The sequence below is a fragment of the Lonchura striata genome, chromosome 6 (genome assembly GCF_050655825.1).
Source record: "Lonchura striata isolate lonStrDom1 chromosome 6, ASM5065582v1, whole genome shotgun sequence".
In the NCBI taxonomy this organism is placed as follows: Eukaryota; Metazoa; Chordata; class Aves; order Passeriformes; family Estrildidae; genus Lonchura; species Lonchura striata.
In genome coordinates this window covers 16,028,068-16,050,678 of record NC_140708.1, presented here as the reverse complement: position 1 = coordinate 16,050,678, position 22,611 = coordinate 16,028,068, and positions in this window count along the sequence as shown.

The following is a 22,611-nucleotide window of genomic DNA, read 5'->3' as shown; positions in this document are numbered from 1 at the left end:
TTACCTCTTAAATCACCTTTGGCTTTGCAGAAGTACACAATAGTATTTAAATGCTTGGTCAAACTTTTGTTTTGAAAGTTTGTTTATATGCAAAAGTTAAATGCTAAACAGGAAAGATCAAGTAGAAATTATGAGAACATTGCTTTCTTCCTAGCTTACCTGAAGTGAACACTTTAAAGAATATACACAGATGAACAGAGATTACATTTCTGTGTTTTTTTTTTTTTTTAATCTCCAAGCCTTTCCTGCACTACCTAGAGTAGAATTTAGGTGTTATGTACAGTGTCAGTAGTCTGTAGGAGTGAATAAACTTCTCATGTTTAGCATGGGGCTAAGTACATTCAACACTCACGACAATGTTATAGCTAAAATTATTACAAAACTTGATGAAAGTAATTTGCAGTGTTTTGGATGAAGACTGAAAAATTGCACCTGCAAAGACATAGGCTTCAAATTGTGGAGAGCAAAGCATAGGCATGGTCTCTACAATCCAGGACAGCAATCCTTTCTTTTCTCTATAGCCAAAGAAGCAGAAAATAAGAGGAATGTATTTGTGCTGCAAAAGTAATGGAAGTACCTTGGTATTAAAGAAAACTGCTCTCTCCAGTCCTGTCAGAAGAGGGAATATTGAACCTTGCTACAACAAGGTAAGTACATTTTCCTTTTCCTTCATGGCTGGCATTTTGCAGCAGTGTGTATATCATTGGCAGAGACTTGATTACGGTACCAAAGAAGATTCACACATTCTAGCAGGGATGATAACTTTCTGGCTTCTAGAAGCCAGTCACTATTATTGCTGTGTATTTCTTGTTTTACTTTGGGTAAAGCTGCTGATATCTTTCTTCCTCTTTCTTACTCCGTAAAATAGATTTTACAGTATGTCCTTTGTCTTTTTCTATTACAAACTTGTATACATGTACAGGTGGGCTGTTTGGTTTGGCTTCTGATCTTTATTTTAGTATAAATTAACAATCCAGGAGGAAAGGAACAATCTTTATTAATTTTATTTAGATTTTTATTTTAATACAGCAAATCTGTGGGGACCAAAGGCCATCTTAATCAACTTCCAGAAAATTTAGTGGAGTGGGTCTTTATGCATCACTGCTCAACACTGGTCTCATTATAAAGTCTTTTCTATACAAAATAGCTTATCTTTAACAAGTAAATCCACTTGAGTTCACAGAGTATATACATGATTGTAGCAGGAGTTACAGTAGGCATTAAACAAGATAGTAAGTCTAAGAATGGTAATGACAAGACATAGCTCAAAACTTGATTGCAACCATCATACTGCAATTGCAGTTGATAGAGGAAGAACTTACCCTTTGTCACAGCAACAAAAACTGACAAAGATACAATTGTCCAAAGTTTCTTCTTTTGTCACAATGACAGCTAACTATCACAGCTGCAAAAGCTTCCATGAGCTACAGCATCTCCTCAGACATTATGGAGAAGAGTAAATATAGTCAATAGTAATCTGAGCAGGACATAGGTAACTGAGAACAGCGTCTTTTAAGCGTTGCATGGACCAAGGGGAAGTTACACAGTTTTCACTATTGTATGTACATCTGCAATCCAGTACAGCATTCTATGTAACTATAATTATTGTCCAGAATCTCTACAATCATGGATTCATATAATTCTTTGGGTTGGAAGGGACCTTTTGAGATGATTATCTTCTACCACACATACAGTAATTGATTGACTTACACATGTTCCTTTTGCTAAAAGCCATGTAAAGAGAAAAGCATGTGACAAAATAATTTAATTTAGTTTTAGATTAACACTTCTAGCCCTTCAGCCAAACTATGTGGAAAGTCTCGGTGAGGGCAGTATTTCATCACCAATACAAAAAAAAAAAAGAAATCTAACCCAAAGCTGATTTTGTTATACATTTTGCTTAGGACTTAGGATGAATACTTGAATGTTCAAACAACATCAAAATTCTCTACTTTAACATTTTGAAATGTATTTTTATGTACTTCATGTTTGCTATTAGATATTAACAACCCCCTGTAAACACAGGCGTTTTTATTGCTTCAAGTATTCTGAAGACTTCAGTCTTCACTTGCAGTTTGAATATGTGTTTTTAAATCTCACTTTTTTAGTGAAACTGCCTTTTTGCCCTCTGTACATTTCTAGTTATGCTCTTCTCGAGGCTATAAAGTGCAGAGTGGTTCTTGATTATACTATTGGAAACAGTGCTTAATTTGTATACAGAGATCTGTAAATGTAGCAGTTTCAGCCCCAGTAACTACTGAAATGAAACAATTCCTTTCTTCTTGTAAGTGATCCTCCTGGTTTTTGATCATTGCTTTTTCCATGACCATGCGGTAGCTTTTTCTGTACTTCTAGATTGTATTATAACCATGGCAATTTGCTCCAGAGTAAACAGAACATGTAAAAGCAATTTATATTTTGTAGGCACTGAAATTCAAGGCCAGTCCAAAGACAATGTCAAATGTGAACAATGTATTCAAGACAAAACTGTGAATCATTGGAACTAGAGGAATGGCCCATTTTCAGAGCTCACCACTCTTTTCTTCCCTGCTATTATTGCTCTGGAGATGTGGGACATATTTTGGATGATGTTTATTCAAAAGCCTCATCTCTCTGTTCAGGATGAAGTCTGAATTTCAATTCTGATACACAGCTGACACTAGAAACAGATGGCTGTGAAGCCACTGGAGTAAAATATCTGCTGAGAGAAGTTAGCTGAGTTTGTGTCTTGTGTTTTGAAAACAGAAATGTCAAGAGCTAAGGAGATTTATATCTGTTTCTCAAACTAAAAGTATTGCTTATTTTGATCACAATCTACATTTTAAAGTCATTTAGACAATTCCTTCTAGTGGTATTTCTCTAAGTAACAGTCTGGAAGAGGTGAAAAACTGATGCCTTGTGTCTTATGACAATAAATACATCCTCAGGCTTTTCAGAGTGGTTTCAAGCTAAAAGCTCTGACTTAAATCTAATTTGTATCAGAAAAATGAATGTGATGTCATTTCAACATAGATAGTGATAAACATTGGTTTTCAGCAATATAAATAATAGAGCAACTAAACTAGACGTCAGGGACTCAAAAAACTTAATTTATACCATAAATCTTTGTAAACTCTTGCTGGGAAATGTTTCTACCATCAATATTTATTTATTTATTTATTTAATCATTTGTTGTTAAAAGGAACAAGGATGCCTTTGAAACAGTGCAAAGCTAATTTCCTGGTACTAACTGGTAGTGGGAATTTATACCAGGGCAGTAAGTATTTTTCAGAACTATCTGTAGGCCCACCTACTATGAATATTTCAGAACCTAAGGAAAAAAGTGTAAGAAGAAGGAGGCTCTCCCTTAAAAAATGCATGTCCTACAGAAACATAGATAGCCCAGTTAGGATACTACAATGTCAATGTTAGTCTCCCATGGAAGCAAAGCAGTTCCCATCCCATAGGAGACCTAGCTAGCTAAGGAACTTGCAGCTAATGGTCTTGCCAGTCAGCACAATTTAATTAACAACAGAGTGGATTATATAAAGGCAGAAGATTCTTTGTAAATGGATGTGATGTCTGGATGTTTTCAATTGCTCATATAAGTGATCAGATTTGGCTTATCTGGCTGAATTTTGGTGAAGGAGTTAATCTAGAGGTAAATAAATTCTGCAACTGCCCCATTTTGGCAGAGTTCTGTCACTCTGTTGTCCAGTGTTCTTTCCTACAGCTATATTGATAAGCTGCTTGTTTTCTGACCTGATCTTAATTGTAGCTCTAGTTATTTTTTCATGACATCATAATGAACAAAAAAGTTAGACTGTGCCTCAGTGAAAATTCATTGAGGTTCTTCCTGTTTTATTATTTGCCTCTGTTGCAATGATTATGCAAACTGGATTAAAATGAAGTTCCAAAAATGTCTTGGATGTGCTCACAAGTACCTGCAAATCTCCATTGTTCACTGCTGGCTACAAAGGCCCAGTGAGCCTTTACAGCCAGAGTTCAAATAATACTCCTGGCCTGGTTATTTCCTTCTTGCTGGTATGTGCTTACCGAACTTATGTTGCTGTATATTAAATAAATGTAGCCCTCCAAAACATTGAAATGGAAATAGAAATTGTTAAAACCAAAATGAACAGTGGTTTAAATATAAGAGAATTCAGCAGCTACTGTATTGATTCCCAAACTAAATACTGTGTTTCTACAAGTCGTAATTACAGTCAAATAGTGGTAAATGCACAACCTTGTTTCATACAGTCATGCGTTTAACAAGGTTATTCCTCTCCTTTATCTTTATTTAACAGAGCCTATTGTGTTATCATGTATGGTTTGATGCAAAACCAATGCACTCTTTAATAGCTTTTGAAGGAAATTTCTTTAACAGGTATCCACAGAAACACTTGTAGAATCAACATATTTGCATTTCAATACAACTCTGTTTAACTGGCTCAAAATGAGGTCGACTATCCCACAGTTTGTATCTCTGTAGAAAGGCTATTTTTAATTGCTTCTCTCTGCAATTCTTTCTACTTTGCAGTACATGAAAATGTTCTTACAGCCTGACCCCTGGTTGTGTATACATGGTATTATTAATTTTATGAGGCAAGTGGACATTAGTGGGAAGCAGAGGATGATGAAAACAGTCGTGTATGGCTCTGAAAATATTTTATTCTTTTTAAAGACTGTTTTGATTCAGAAAAACTTAAAAGCTATAATTTTCATAAAGGCATTAGAATGCTTTATTATTTCTTCTCTCACATGTGCACACGTGCACACCACACAGAAATTGCATAGAGTGATATCAATAGCAGCAGTGGCCTCACATAACTAGTACCTGCTTTAGTGCTGGCAGAAGGAGAAGAAAATGTAAGGTTTGCAGGAGCAAGGACTGATGATACCAGAATATCTTGTCAGCCTTAGGCAAAGGCTTATTTCTCTTAGAACTAGACACAGCAAAAAACAGACAGTGCTGCAATGCTGCTTAGTGGGTATTTACCTCCTCTGACCATTTTTTAGATGGTAGATTTTGTCTAGATTTGCTCTATTAGATATGCAGGCAGTCTTACCACTAGCATTGGGTGGTTTTGGTTTTTTTTCTGAACTATTTTTTGGGGGAGTGTTTTTGGTTGGTTGATTTTTGTTGTTGTTTGTTTTTTTCTTTTTTTAATCTATGTCTATTGCTGAGTTTAGAAATTCAGAAAATACTCTCTGTCCCTTCCAGAATTTTTTTTTAGTTGTGAAAGCACTCCATGTCTGGTATAAGAAATCAATGAAACATTACTTTACTTTAATCACACAGGGAAACAACAATGGGGATTTGAAACCCTAACAGTAGAAACAACTAAATAATTCTTGCAGAAGTGAAAATTACTCAATAGCTTTGTACTACATTTAGAAGGACTTCATCCTCTTAGGCCTTGATTTGATTTAAACACATTTGATTTAAAGTTACTGCATTTCAACTTTTGTTTTATAGAAAGCTTATAGTCTAGGCATGGCTTAAATGATGATAGGTAGATAAAGAGACACCTTTGTTGATGTTCTTACATAAAAAATACACCTGAAAAAGAATGTGAGCTGACAAATCAAAGCTAAAGAAAAAAATTAGCATCAGATTGGTATTGGACAAAAAGAAAAACACAAGCTGTAAATAGAATGGCATAGAGATATGTATGTGTTTGAACCTTGAACAACAGGTTTTAGCAGATTAAAGAGAAAGATCAAAAGGAATTAAGAGAAAAAGTAGGCAACTTGAACAGAATGCTGAGTGCTTTGTCTATTTATAGTTTGTAATGCTGGAGAGATCATTGCAATTGCCCAGTCTAACTACTTGTGCAACTTCTAGTTTGAAGCCTTGTAAGTAGAAGGAATTGTTCCAGACTTGACAGACTGTAAGTTGCCCCTTCCTGGGACTAGCAGGGCTCTCACTCATTTGCTGTTCCACTGAACAGGGCAGGGTGTACAGGGACCTCTCCACTTGAGTACATCAGCATCGCCCATCTGCCCATTCCCTGTTGTGACAGGCAGCTGAGCTCATGTTTATTCAATCCAAAAAAACTTTTACCTGATTTAAAAAGTGCTGTCCAGAGAAACCAGAAACATTTGAAAATGAGTTTCTTTTTGTTTATAACAGATAGGTGTGTTTAATTTATCTTTAATTTAATTTATATGCATACATATGGACACAAATCAGAAATAGTAACTCAGCTGGTCAGAACATGGTGTTAATAATACCAATAATACTCTAGGTAGCTTTACTTTTTATCTCAGCCTAAAATTGTATAGATGCATGGTTCAACCCTTTTCAAGTTTCATGGAATTTTAAAGGAAAATATCTTATTGGATATTTAAAAATAGCTTTTTTCTTTGAAAATCTTTCCTTACTATTGAATTTGCATAGCATCTAGGCATCTCAATGTACATCATTAGAATGAAGATGAATAAACTTTTCAAAATATGAAAATTAAATTGTTTCAAATAAAAATATGATCAATATGCACTTCAGGAGTTGTCTAATGAAGTGTACTTGTGTCACTGGGTAAGAATTCTTATTGTATTCTTAGCTGAGCTAAAGATTGGCACTGCTGCCATCACTGGGAATTCTGCTGATGGCCTGATTGGGAGCAAGACTCTCCTTCCCTCCTTGCATCCTGTGATGTGTTGCAGATCACATCCTCTGTGCAGACAGCAGCACATTTTCTCTGACTGCAGAGATTGCCTCTATTCTGCTCCAGGGAGACAATAATTTGCAGATTAAAATGCCCAAAATTTGCAGATTAAAATGACCAAAATTGCACTTGTACTTGCACTGATCTTCTTATCAGTGATAGGAAGATCAGCACATCCAATCTAAAGCCAGCAAAATTTTTGTGCTGTTTTGAGAATTACTGTGATATGTGGCAAAGCATAGACCAGAAAGTTTGTGCTGTTCTACAGCCTCTAATTATGGCCCTATTTTTAATGATCACTTTCAGAAAACAGTTTATTTGAAGAAATCAGAAGGCATGACTCAAGGTTTCCCTCCTAGAAAGAGCTCTCTAACCCCTGCCCTGGCTTCGTTAACTCTCCTGGCCTCCTTAATGTAGGCCTCATCTTCTGTCTGTGTCTTATAAAATAGAGGGAGAAATTTACTTTCAGCATAGGATTCTATATTCTGATTCTGTGTTGGAAGATATGTCCTCTCTCAGCCCTCATTTAGGCTTTATCTATGGCTTCACTTGAGAATTTGCAATGAAATAAGTAGGAAAAAGGTAAATTTGTTTTATGATCACTATATGTATAGATCTTTACCCTTCTGAGGCAGAGACCCATTCATTTGTTCCTTTTTAAAACAAGAGGCTGTGCTATGCTTTCCATGGAAGTTCAGTGTGGTTCAGTGATAATGCAGGAGGAAATCCCTTCTGAAATATCATACTTCTCCCCCATAATAAGATGCAAGTCTGCTGTTTAGTTTTAGCTGAGTAAACTAGTAGAGAAATTTACATATAGTAGGCAAGAAAAAACTATTTAACTTTAAAAGTTTCCCTTTAAGGTCTAGTTTCCTAAAAAATACTACACTGGGGATTTGTTTTTAAAGTATTCTATCTTGAGTTATTGTAATCTATATTTTCCTTGTGTGTGTATAAGGGAAAATACAACTGAGTATCTTTCAGACACCCATTAGAAGTAGCAATCACTTATTTAACCTTTGACAGTTAAAGCTGTGGGATTTCATCTCAGATGTAGGCTTTAGAACAATAAAGGTTAATAAAACCTTATTGTCAAGGCTATATTATTTTCTGTGAAAATCATTGGAACTTGAAAATTGAGTTCTACAACAGAAGAAAAGTAAGAGAGGAAGAAAAACATTACATCCAGATGAAACATAATTCAAAAGCAAGAGAATTTTATAAAGTCATACCCAGTTGAGCTGTCCTAGTCTATTTATTGATTTATTAAGCAGAATACTTAACTGGGAAAGGGTTATAGAAGATGTAATTTTTACAGATATTCTCAGTCATGGAAAAACATTTTTTATGTTCAGATATCAAAAGCCAAATCTGTAATACAATGCAAAGATTCTGAGGAAGAGGAATGTTAGTATTTAATATATTTAGCAGAACAGCTCAGAGCTTTTGTATTTTATGTGTGTTTATGTGAATATGCAAACCAATATTAACACTTTGTAAGTTGTGTTGTGTAATACAAAACCTGTTTGGTCACAAAGTCACTAATTATAGGGAAAGCTGAAAGCCCTAAGGGGTGAACGAAATGATATAAATGAGACACTTGAAGTAGATCAACCAATTGCCATGGCAAAGATTGCTCCACCCTTAAATTTGCAGTAATATAGCACAGTGCTACAGCTCCTGAACAGGGTTACATTCTGACTGTATTAATGTTGGAGCTGTGTTGTGACAATGATTCCTGTAAAACTGTACAGAGGCTAGACAAACATGAAAGTTTGAACCATCAGATTAGACAGTGTATATTTCCATAGAGAAATGAAATACGTTACTGGAGTTCTTGGGATGTTTTGTTACAAAATCATCATTCATTGCATGTATTTATGGAGTGTTCCATGTATCCATACATGTCTTTTTGATGATAGCCTGAGACTGGAATGCCAGGGGTTTGACTAATGAGATAACCTTTGCTGTGAGTAGCAGCAGTGAAATCTTTTTATGTAAATTCAGGATGGTATTTTTATAAATATATTTGCAAGCACAGAACAAATGTATGCAGTTTTTGTCGAGATCTTTGTGCAGGGAGTACTGCAATTTCACCTACCCCATTTTCTTAACCATCCTTGCAAGATTTTCTGTTTCCTTTCTTTTGTCCCTCCATTCATTCAAGCGATGTTTTAAATTTTTTTTCTCCTTATTACATGCCTGCTAATCATGAAGACTATGTAAATAAGACACAATTAATATTCAGACCCACTCTATGAGCTAAATTAACCTATTTTGTTTGGAAGATGAAATTGATTATCTTTTAGCAATGGTTAAAGTCAAGGTTAGGTAATTAAGAGTTTCCTGTAGGCTCAGGAAATGATTTTAGTAAAACCCTCCTGAAAGGGTCCCCCGAGTGAAGGAAGCTGGAGATAAAAATGCAGACAACCTGAAGATGATTACTGCATCACTAATACTGCAGCTTGTTTTTCAAGTCTTCATTAAAATATATACTGTGATGGTTCAACTACACACCACAGTCAGTGATCCACTAGAACCGATATTTATTTCCTTATTTTAGGTCCATTTTAAAAGCTAGCTAACATTGGTTAAAACAGACAATTTACAGTTGTAGTGAATCTGGTCTTTTTGGTACTGTACAGGAATAAGGAATAAACTGAAGTACCTGCAGATAGCTTGTAATTGGAAGTTGTTTCCTACAAGAAGAGAATAATTGTCCTTCTATTTTTTCTTCCCTAAGAAAACCACTCTCTTTAAAAAAAAAACCTTTTTTTTTGTCCCCTACCCCTTTACCCCCTTTTATAATTTTCTTTATACTTTTTTTTTTTTCCTGAAAGGGATCCTCAGATCCTTAATAGGTAAATTAAAAAAACTCCTAAAGCTGTGCTGAACTTTTAATATTGGAGGAGATAGGACCCATACATCTCTGAAGTGTAAATAGGATTAATCACCAGAATAACATGGTGTTACTTCAGTATAGGGTTTATATTCTTTTTTATGGTGATTATCACAATTTTAGCAAACATTTTGGTTCATATTTCTGGAATCAAGTGTTTTTGAAAGCGCAAGAAAAGTCTTGATTCTCAGAAACCTTCTGAAGATCATAGTGCAACTAGTTGTACACTAAAAAATGGAAATTTCTTTCTAATAACAAAAGGAAAACCACCAGTTTTCCCAGATTAAGATACCCAATTTTGGTTGTGTTAAAATGCAAGGTAAACAAGGCATTGCATTACAGGTTTTTGTATGCATGATGGAGATTATACTGTGCCTCTTTCTTAAAATAAATATGATGTCTTAAGACAGCAAAAATGTGGGCAGCTCCTATGGGTAACACAGGTGAAAATAATGTTAAATTTTTTACATCCCAAAAGTGCTCCAGTGACATGGGATCATTTAGTATCACTTCCTATGAGTTAATTAGACCTCCAGTTAGAGAAATATTCTGCAGTTCTGTGTTAATTAGCCTGACAATTGCAAATGAATGCTTACAGTTTATGCACTGTTTAATCCCAGAGCTATGGAACTGTAGGAGAATGAGGAAGGTCCTCCTGCCTTTATGTGTTCAGAACTTTGGTAGAAAAACAGCATTGAAAGAATATTGATGCAGCAATAACAGAAGTTGCCAAATCTTGTTTTTCTGCAGTGAATGTGGTTGCTTGCTTTATGGACATTTAATGCAACTTTTTATTTATTTTGTACAAGATAAATATATGTGAATGCTCTCACTTCTAGGTTATTTTCCTGATAAATGAGGTAGCTTTCTTCCTTTCAGGAGTGAACCTATATTTTGGATCCAAACAGAGCAAAAGTGTAAGTTTTGAAAAATTGATCCTGCATTTAGGGAAGTGTATTGGGATTTGAAGTGACCAAAAGTCCCTTCTGAGTTCAGTCACACCTGACCACATATTGTGATCTTGAGAATAGACATTTCAGTCTCCTTCGGTTGAAAATGCAAGAATATTTTTGTTTCAATACTTAAATGAGTCAAGCCATTATTTTTTCAGCTGAATTTCTCGCTGACTAAATAAGGACTGCCTTAGTTCCTATCTCATGTGCAGGGAGGTCAGTTCAGTAATGATTATTGGATTCTATTAAGTCATGTCGTTGTCTGAGAAAAACTGAAGTTAGTTTGTACTGCAGCAGTGGAAAAAATATTGTTCAAGGGCATTGACACAATGAAGGTCAGCACATTGCAGGCTGTCAGACATGCCATGTGTAATATTTTGACAGAGCAGGTGACAGCATCTCTGAATGGGTTTTTGCCTGGGAGTTCATAAAATATAATGGTGGTGAGCAGATGTCAGAAGCATATAGGCTTTTCTGAGAAAGGAAAAAGGAACACTAGGAGAAATAAGAAATATATGAGAACAGGTGATCACCAAATTAGAATGTCTGCAGGCTGTCAGCCACAGGAACAGATGGAAACCTTGTTCAGACTGAAGTTGAAGGGAAATACAGGAAAAGCACAGATTGTCTGAGAGTATAGTGCACATATGATCTGCTGTACTATAGATGTGTAGGTGTGAATGCAAAAATAAAAGGCACAACCATACTCTATACATATGAATAAACCTGTGGACTTAAATGTTGCAGAACTCTACAATGCTAAAGTACATTAGCCCAATTCTTACCTGTTTCTCACTTTTCAAAGTGGACCCAAAACATTACTACACTGCTTTGGTCTGATGCCTTAAACTCTAGTTTTCATATTTTCCAGATTCTGTACTGCATTAGTATGTAACTCTGAACTTCATATAAAGTGTTAACAAGTTCTCTTCACACTTTCCTTTAACAAAGCAATCCTTTTCCAGCCTGAGAACCAAGGACACCATTGCACTTTCAGGCCCAGAAATATAAGGAATTGAGGGAACAGGGAATTGAGGAGAGCAGTCTGAAAGGATGAGGCTTCATAACCTGAAGCTGTAATTGGATAATTAACTCCAATATAGAAATGGAGCAAAACTTGTAAAAGTGTGACAACTCATGACTTTGCATCCATCTTGTATGGAGCCTTGGCCAGGCTTTTGTACTGCCCATGGTGTATCCTTCGAAGGCCTTTTTAGTAAATACCTGCTTTATTCCTTTAACACTGTCTAACCTCTGTTCCAGGTAGTCAGGTATCTCAGGGCATCAGGTCCATTTAAAAATTACTTCTGAAAGGGCAAATAATGGAGTAATAAAAAAAATCCTCAAAATATTAACATTCATGAGATTTGCATAATTGGAGTTTTGTTCAGTATCTAGTTCTATAAGGTATTTAGTTCCCCAGCTGAAAAGTTACATTTCAGGGATATTAAATGATGTGACTAAGAAGAATAAGGAGGGAGAGGATCCTCCTTGTAGGAATGGTCCTGTATATATGAAACATTGATGAAGCTGCTGTGTTAGTGGGACTCAGCTGTGGGAAGAGCTGAAGGATGCAGGCTACCAGAAAGACTTCACTGCCACAACATTCTGATTCTCCATGAGAAAGGCTCCCAGCCCAGCTAAGTTTGTGGTATCAGTAAGCCAGGTAGGTGTTCAGCTGCCTCTGGGTCTGCAGGATGAGAACAACAGGCTCTTCTGGTATAGCAAAAGCATGGGGAGATTATGTTCATTACAGGCTGCAAGGTGTGGGGATAATATGGTAATGGGAGACATGTAGGTTCTTTTCTTACACAGATTGTTACCACCTGGAGAAACTGATGATCATCTGATTCTCAGGGCCTGTTTGGGTGAGTTTGCAATTGCAACACGAGTGCATACCATTAAGAAGCCTGGTAATAATTTGTGAGTTGCTTCCATGAAGACTCAAGAGAAAGGTAAGGATTCTTGTGTCTCACTTTTTAAAAAAAAAATCTATTTTTTTTTTGTCTACTAGAAGAGTGTTAATGTAGAGTCCTGTCAGAAAATTTACTTTCATTAATCCAATATGAAAATGTCTCTGTTAGTTGATTTTCTGTGTGTCTCTAAAATTGTTCCCACTCCCCCCATCTCTATCTTCCCCTGAATTTTTGAGTCTCTGGTAGCACAATAGGACTAATCCTATATAGGTCAATAGTGTTTCAACCAGTTGTTCTCAGCAGAAGCACATGGATATTTTATATTGTTACAGAAAATGGGATTTGCTAACCTCTTCAACACAGACACAGGAAAATGGGGAAGACATATCTTTGGATATGTCTGCAATATTCAGGTTAATGACCTATTAATAAAACCCATTCAGGATGGTGTGCTGCCTCTGAGACAGCAGAGTGTGATATTCAATTGCAGTTACTCTTACTGGCAGATATGATCAAATTGCAGGATGTTCCTTTGTTAGTGACTGCCTGTTTCACACAGCCCCTTTCCTGATCTACTGCATCTGCTTACTAAAAGTAGCTATTTATAACTTTGCATTTCAAGGTTAAAACACTTCACAAAGGTCCATGTATTTTCTACATTAAGGAGGACTGAAGACAGGTACATCCTGAGTACTCTTTTTTCCTGTACTTAATATTACAGTGGAGTCTGACAAGTACACTATTGTTGCATGAATGTTATGTGGATAGACCTAACTACAAACATGGAGAATGAAAAAGGTTTTAAGGACCTTGGAAGGTGGATAACTTTTGTGATTTCTGTTTGTGAGGTAGTATTTAATTATATTATTGTGACAAGGATCACCTGAAAGTTCAGAGAAACTTCTATGGTAACCGATTTATCATGTTTATTTGAAATTGCAATTAAATTTATCCATTATTATTTTGTTGTGAGATGGAAATGGAGGGATTTTTTTACAATTATTAAACATTTTCCTACCTAAAGAGTGGCAGTACAAGCTGCTTCTGTGAATGAAATCAGGGTACACAAATACACATATAAGTTATAGCAAATGCTTACAAATAAAGGTAGACAATAACTTTTTTTCTCTTTAATAAAACAAACTGCATTGAATACTGTGTGAGAATTCATCAGCTTCCTGCAGTTCTGTGCTTTGGTGGGAGTGTGGTAAGTGGTAGAAGTTGCAGAGCTAGGCTGTTCAACATTGTAGTCCAAGATTACATTAAATACAGAGGGATATAATATATATCTAATGTCTTCCAGGATAAACTTAGCAAATGTAATTCTCACACCCAGGGAATGGTGTGTTCAGTAAACGACTTTTAATGTATCTAGCAGAACATATATATTTTTGCTACTTGACAATAGCATTGTTTTGCTGTATGAGTTCTCTTATATCATGGGTTCCTTGCAGTATTTTTCATTATCTCAGAGTTTCATCAGATGAGGAAAGAGACACCTTATTTTAGCATGTGTCTTTTGGGGACGAGGGTAGTGATGGAACTAACATTTTGTACAGGGAGTAGAATAGCCTTCCTTGGTCTTTCTCAGAATTTACAGTCCATTTTCTAAAGGTATCTTTAAAGTAGCTAGAGAATAAAAAGAAAATTTTTCAGGGGCAATTTAAAGGGTATACATGCTTATATTCTGTATTATACAGTTCAGTGCTACTGCTGCAATTTCTGGTATCTGGCACTCTGACTGTTACCCAAACTCCTTTATAACAAAAAGAATGCCTACAGTCATACCCACCAATATAAATTGCTGCTTGTTAATGGCCCAATCCACAAAAACCCATCTCTACCTGGTTGCTAATAATCCAGATAAGGAAATCTCTACCTTTATCTTTTCACTAGCTTTGGTGTCAGTCTACACTCCCTACCCCCACTTTCGTGTTTTATCCCTTTATTTTCCTGATTGCTCTCCACTCCAGTTCTGTAAAATTGGTAGGTTAAAAATGCTCTTAGATGCTAGCTTTTTTTTTTTTTTTTTTTTTTTCTTAGTATATTCTGTATTAGGCTATGGAATTGTATTAGGGAGAAATTGGGTGAGCAGAGGTGTGTGGGCAGCAGCCTCCAGGAGAAGCAAAGGCTTCTGCTATGAAGATATTGGTAACCAGATCAGCCACACCTGAAATGAATTTTTTGACTGTGTCATATCTGTTTATAAGATTTAGCTACCCTCTGCAGTTATGATTCCAGGACCCCTCTGGCTGCTCTTGTGGCACATGTAGCTTTTCTGTCTGGGTAGAGACCCAAGTAGCAGGTGATGATTTGGATGAAAGGGAAAGGTAAAAAAAGTGAGGGAATGAGCAGGAGGAGAGGGAGTTTGGGGAAAGGGAAGGAATCTCAGTGGTTCAAGTGAAGATGCAGTGAGGAGTGATGAAAGAGGAGGAAACAGCAGGGGGAAAATCCTCCCAAGAATCAATCAAGCACTCCACCCCATGGCAGTCCTAGCAATGTCACTACATCACTAAATCACACTAAATCACTGCTCTTAACATCTTGCTTAGGTATCCCAAATTAGAGTTCTTTGTAAAAAATAATGCAAATTAAGCAGAAAGAAAAAGAAAATGTAATCTATGAAGGGATGTGTAACAATTGAAAGAAATAAATATTGGAATTTTTAAAAAAATATTCACTGGCTTATTTAGATTATCCAATTTCTTGAAAGTGTTTTTGAAGATATTTTGTATAAAAGAAGAGGGAAATGAGCACATTAAAAGAATCTCTGTATATCAGTGAAGAGATGTGTACTATATCCTATGTAATGTGCATAATCATCATACATACAATAACCCATGTAATGTATGTAGTCATATATAATAATATGTATAGATAAATACCAATCAGTTTAAAATATTGAGCAGTTGTTTGTGGGTCTGAGTGATGTGGGGAGGAAGTTTAGAGAGTTGTCCCAAGAAGAAAATGTTCCTCTTTTATGTGTTGAGATGATTTAAAGGATGTGGTTTATTACTGAAGATTGGTTGTCTACAATGCTGTAGTAGTCCTGAAAGTGCACAGCCCTCTCCACACCTCCACAATTAATTTTACAGTTTTAACAAAAGTAGTAGTGGCAAAGCTGCCAAATAATATTTAATTTATCTGATAAAATATGAATGTAGATTTTCAGGGATTGAAAGGTACCACTTTTGATAGAGTTGTGTGTGTGGTTTAGGTTTTTTGTTTGTTTTGCTTAAGTTTTTTCCTCCTAATTGGTACCTGTAAAAGATCTACAGTATTGTTAAGAGACAAGTCATAGATGATATGCTGAATTACCCTTGGTAAAGATCATGCAAAATATATCAATTTTTTAATCAGCTTTATCTGGGGAAAGAGCTGTGCCAGCCCACAGAAATTACATATAACAGTGTCTGGATATTGACATTCTGTACCTCTGCACACATTAAGAACTAAAATGCACCAAACCCCCATACACAAACACCTTCATCCTAAATTCATAAATAAAACCTTGAGGAAAACCTTTCCAGTGCTGACAGTCTCACCTGCAGTTTTTCCTGGAAAAAAACAAAAAGCCTTTATTTTGATGTGATCTCATTCTTTCTGTGATATTTATGGAATTTGTGTGGAATATGGTCCAGAAGATGACTGGATAAATGGTAGCAGCTGTAGTCTTTTGCTGATAATTGGTTCTCTACTGTTTTTTCTCAGTGGAAAACTGTAAATAAAGAAATGGGAAAAGGATAATCTCTGTTACAAATACTACAAAATATTCAGTAATTTATCTTTTTCTTGCCTGGTTTTCAGAAAAGATTGAAGACTCATCCAAAACTTCATTATTAGAAGTTTATACATTAGAAGATCAAGTTCTCATGCCACATTTTCCCATGGATTTTCAAAGAAATGGAACTAATCTGTAGTCTGACAGCTACTTTAGAGATAAGCTAATTATCTGAAGTAGGAGCATTTGGATTGTCTTTTCTTGTTTCTTCTGGACCTGCCATGCAACTCACCTATCATTTTAATCCACATTGAATACATATTTAGTTTTTCACTTTTGAAATACATTCTGTTGCCTCATGAGAAGTGAGTTAATGCTGTTTCTACAGTCCCAAACCACTTTTCAGGAATATAATATCTTGGCTAAGTGTAAACAAGGGTTACAGGCTGTTGGGGTGTTCTCAGTCACAGTGTGAGGAAATGCTGGAAAGCAATTCCTGCCTGTTCTGGGAACTGTTTCACAAGGCAGTCTTGGCTTGTGTGGGAACGTGTACAGCTAAACACCGGGGCATGAGATCAGAAGTGGGTTTATGGTGTTTATGTCTTTATAGTTTTTAGATTAGGGTCTCTCTCTGTCCTAATATTTAAGGAAACATTTCTGCAGCTGTTTAGTCTCAAAGGATGCAAATCCATCTCTTGTTGCATTCTTCAAAGCTTATTTGCATCTAACTATGTTTGACTTCTCACTGAGCACTGAGGATGTTTTTGTTCTACTTACCAGTTCTGTAGACTGCCAAGCATGCAGAATTTAGATGACATAGCCCAAATATTTTTCAGGGACAGATAATAATTGAAAATTAGAGAAAAGGAATTAATAAAAAATGAGCGCCTGTACTGGAAAATATGTGCAATATGAATTTCAGGGGTGTGAAGCATACACAGATTTGTTTGGTATCAGTGGTAGCTGAGGTTCTTCAGCATCTCTAAAAATGAAGCAAAAGAACAGTTACCATGGAAATGTTATTTTTGTGAGTGCTAACTTAGGTGGAAGACAGGTCAAGATAAAATGTTTTGGAAAAAATAGCAAGGTAAGTTTTCCTTTATAGAATATTTTAAAGGCAATTTTGGCTCTAAATGAAACCTTTTGTGCAATTTGAGTTGAAAAAAACAACTTTTGCCTTAATCATAATAATTTTACATGTTTTCAGGTAATTTTTAGACTGATCCTGGAGGCACACCTATTTTAAAAGCAAATGGTACATAGTAGTTTCTTAATTAAAGAAAAGATATATGAACTAGAAATGAAAAATGGAAGTAATTTTAATTGAAAATATATCTACCATAAAGGGTGACCTTAGCTCTGTTTTTAATTATTTGGTTTTTATATATACACAGAGAAGATGTTAATATAAATCAAGTAAAGCATTCTATTTGCATGAACTTTTGTGATTGCTTTTTACAGATGTGTAAATTGCCTAAGGTGCAAATGGAGAAAATGCCTCAGTAATTAATTAACAAAGAATACTTATGTGACTCTTATGTTGTTAATTTGGATATATATACACACTCTGTATTTGTTAAGGAAAAATAAGTCAGATAACAGTATAAAAATTATTTGGTAGGTGCCACCCTCAGGAATTGTCTTTATCAACCAATACAAACAGACTACAGAATTTAAGGGGAAGTGCACAGGAAGGCCCCAGAATCTCATTTGCTTCCTTTAGCTGGTCTGAGTGGGGAGCATCACATGAGCATTTCAGATTAATTTATTGCCACCCAGTGTTAAATTACAGCCTGTGACAGGACCGGAGCTGCTTTGTCAGAGAGGGCCTGTAAATTACAAAGCTGCTGTCACTAACACTGCTAGCATGGCCAACTTAGTATAAAGTCCCATTTCTCTTTGTATATTTAGAAGTTCAGTTTTTAATTGTTTGGGAGAAACTGGAAAGTTTTATTTTGAATAAGTTTATTATAACATCACAAAGGATGTGCCTACAGTTTCTTTGGTAGCTGGCCTTGAGTTTAGAGGGTAAATTCCTCAAGCTGCCTGAGCTGATGCTCTTGTGTGGCTTATGGCAGAGTTTGTGAATGAGCCACATGCTCACTGCTGGTGAACTGGAGTGAGAGTCAAACTGTAGACAGCAGGAACCATCAAGAGGTTTGGGGTTGAATAAAAAGCAACTCTCACAGTGAACATGAAGTGAGGAAGGTACCAACGTGACATCTGTCCTGCAGGAAGGGAGAACAGGCTGCAATTTATGGTTCCCCCCAGTTTTGTGATTGAATTTTCTTCCCAAGGTTACTTGCTAGTTTGTGACAGTTTGCAAGGGAACTGGCACATTATGGATGGCAGTAGGAACTACAAAACTGTCAATAGAGATTAATATGTAAAACAACAGAGGGACCCAGGAGAATTGAGCAGTGCAGAAGAGTCACCATTTCCCTGAATTCAGTTCTTTGCTCTTTGAGCAACCTGCTTCTGCTACAGCCAAGTTTCTAGAGCTTGTTGGCAGCTCAGTGTGCATCAGGCAGGCCTTGGCTTCTGCCAGCACTTAGTTATGCCAGATTAATCCCACATCTTGCAAGGAGAAGGAAGACAAAGAAGCATCTTGTTCTATAGACATTGTGGGGTGTTCTTCATCCACAATGAAGAGGTAAAGCTTTAGCCTCTATTACAATCCATTTCTTGTACAAGAATACAAGATTGCAACAGGAGAGCATATCTGGGCAGACAGTCAGGAAACTTGTAGTCCCATTAATAAAGTTCTATTCCTCAAACATTCCTTCCTCCTTGCAAACTCTACATTTGTAAAAAGAAGCCCCACCTCCTCTCCAGCTGACCTGCAAATCTGCTACATTTTTTTTGTTTTTATTCTCATTAGGCTTTTTTTTTCTTGTTTCAGTGTTGCTTTGTCATACATAGAAAAATACATTTGAATAATATTTTGCAGTGCATCTATCCATCAGCTTCCTTTTTGCTCATAAAGGGAAGTAAACATGGCAGAAAAGGGATTCTGGTTGCATTTTAAAGAGCTGAGGCTTTGTGGGATTCTGCTACTCAGATGCAGCCTACATAGTGTGTTGGGGAGGTTGCAGAAATAAATGTTCTCTCTCATTAAACATGTAACTTCTTGGGGAGATTCTTTTCTATTCTGAAGCAAAAACTTCATATCCAAGAAATATAGAGAGATAATTTTTCTTAAATCTTTTAACTTGCAAATATGATTAATCAGCTGTCATTATATAGCAACAAAAGAGGTTTCCCTGTAATAAAGACTATTTGTATGACACAAAATATTTAAAAGGTGCTTCAGTAAAGTAGGAGAGGATATTGTTCCAGACCTGAGTATTTCACTAGCTTTGAAAGACAGAAGAAACAATCTGGTAGAAAGCCCAGGGGCAGCACCAGGTAACAAGGCAGGAGTGTGGCTCCAGGCTCATCCTGACACCCTGCTCTGGGGAGTGGTGCTTCTGGGCAGGCAGGTGCACACTTGCTCAGTGCTGCTGGTGCTCAGGATCTCCTGCTGCTGCTCTTGTCACTCCACCCTTCCTAGAAAGGGTATATTTCCTTGAAATCTACTGTATAGATTTCCAATAAGGGTTTGGTGGAGAGCATAGTTACAACAAGGCACTGCCTGGGATGCAGAGGGCAGCCTTATATGAGCAGTCCATTCCAGGGAGGAGGAGGAGAAGAGCTGATGAAGCTGTTTAAGAAAAACAGGATTCTTATTTTAAGCTGTAAATGTCTAAAGTGATAGATTTAGGAGGAAGGAGTTTGTTTAGAGGAATAAATAATAAGATTTGGACAGCCTGAAGCAGAGGCAAAGATGAGTTTAGAGAAATCATTCTGTGGAACAATAGTTGCAGGCAAACTCCCCAGGAAAATATTTTTTTCTTTATCACTTTTTATAATTCCCTATTTCAGCTATACCTGTAAGATATGTGCTGTTTAAGGCTCCAAAAGTGCATGTGTTCTCCCAAAACTGTAGCAGGAAGCTACCTCTTGAATGGAAGACTGTGACTGGTTCCCTGAAATGCTTCCTTCTCCACTGTTAGTCATTCTGTCATGTCTAAAATTAGTTTTGGCGGAGTCCCAGTTTGTAGTCTGTTATGGAAAAGGGGGCATAGTAATCTCAGTTTCATGTGCTGTTGAATAAATAAGAATACATCAACTGATAAACAACACAAAGCAATAATTCTAATTAGTATTATTTTACAGAGTATTCTGTTTAATTACAGCTGGAAGGAAAGACTCTTTCACAGCCATAAATTTTAGGGGTCCCTGGGTTGTCCTGGTGCTCCAAGATACTAAAAAATTGTTATTTTGGCTGTGAAAATATTACCAGAATATTTATGTGGTACTTCCTCTTGTTAAGAGAGTATTTAAAATCAAAACAGAGAAAAAAAAAATTCATTTAAAAAGTCTCAAGTGGAGCTACAGTTAATTTTGCCATTTTTCTTCCTAGTTAATTACAATATATATAGACTTCCGTAAATCACTGTAGGCATTTTCTCTTGAAATGTTTTACTTTTGCAGGAAACTTAGCAACTCCTGCCGTGAGTCTGTAAGTTTCCACCATTTTTGCATGTCATGCCCCAGTAAAAGCAGATTGTAATTTAACAGAAAATCCCTATTTAAATTATTTACTTTTTTTACAATGCACTTATACTTCCATGTAAATAATTTTAGAGGAGTGTTACCTACCTAATTCTTTAATCTGTTAAATGAATTATTCAGTGATCATCTAATTAAAAACTCCCACAAGAAACCAAACCACAAATTTAAACACAAACTCAGTCATGTACAAACAATGGAAGCAATATCTGCCAAAGCCTGGCATCATTTGCAGGGTGTAATTTTTAGAAATGCCCTACTGATTTCAGAAGCACAAAACTCCATGGAAGAACTTAAGCATGTGCAAGAGTAATAGCTTCAAAATGTATTGATAATTTCAATCTTCCTGAAATATAACAGAAATAACACTTTTGATGCAAGACCTGTTGCATTCATGAGACTTTACATAATCTTTTGGAAACTGACTTTCACTGTTGCTCTGTGATTTTCATGTAGGTCTGGAGTCAATAAGTTGTGAGAGGAAAATTAGATTCAGGGCACTATATTCTTCTTTCCTGTGCATCTCTTACAACCACCTTGCATGACTGCAAAATAGGCATAAAGTAAAAGTAAATCAGGATGGGAATATGATGACAACTGTCTGCAGAGTCATTTACAATATTTCTGAGAAAGACACCAACATCTAATATATAAAATAATATTTAATATTGACCCAAACAATAGACTCTAAGATAGAAATTTACTCTGAGTCCAGACTATGGGGTTCAAATTACCTGAAAACCCAAATTTTGCAGGTCTGAAAGGGGGGAATCACCAGTAAGTCCAATAAATTAGGTTGTTTTTTTTTTTTTTTTTTTCCCTATGATTTCCAATGCATTATTAGAGTGCTTTAGTATTTTTTATTACTTTATTAGTTTTCAGATGTTTCCAACAACCTGCACTGGATTTGCCTTTGGAGTATTATGATGTAGCACTTCTGAAATATATAGAGATAAGCTAAGCTTGGGATATTTGAGAAGAAAATTCTGTAACATTTGAAAAAATTACCCAACTTCTTTTTCTTTGGCATCTTGTTTTCCCAGTGTGTGGTATTCCTTGGCCTATGAAATAGTAGGAACTATATAATTTAGGATATTAATTCCAGTGTATCAGTCATGGACATATCAGAATCTTGAATGAGGGGCACCAAAGGCAATTTTCAAATGATTGCAGGATAAAATGCTGATATAGAGCAGCAACACCAGACATCCTGTTCCCTCAAGTGGAGATTTCTTTCTCATTGTTTTTTGCTCCTGCAAGATCTGTGAAAACCATGCTGGCAAATCTGCAAACAAAGAATTACTGTAATCCATTCTGAACACAGCAAAAACCCCCAATCTGGCTGTAAGAAAGCATTTCCTAAATCCTGTGGGGTTGAACAAGATGTAATCCTTGTTATTTTTGTCAGATGACCACAAGCTGTTTTAAAATACAATTGCAGTGAAATAGGGGCTGGCAAAGTTGGAATGGGTGCATTTGTTTTTGAATCCTTGCATAACAGAGCAAGGCACTGCTTTTAGGCAATGATAACTACAGGCACTGAGAATCTTCAGGTTTTTCTGGATTAATGTTTCCTTCCACGACTTTTCCAGGAAAAGGGCATGTGTATGCGTTGATTTGTGTGAGCTGCTTTATTTCTGTGGAACCTCTCTCTCTCCTTTTACCAGCCCAATATATAAAATAGAATTATCTGATATAAAAGCAAGCCACAATGTCTTGCTGTCATTGGCATCTGCAAAGCTGAAGAAATTTATATATTAATTATTATGAATGGATTCAAGGGAAAGCATGTACGTGTATAGAGAAGAGCATAAGCAAAGAGATTGGAGACTTGTGGCATATTTTTGATTTGCAAAAA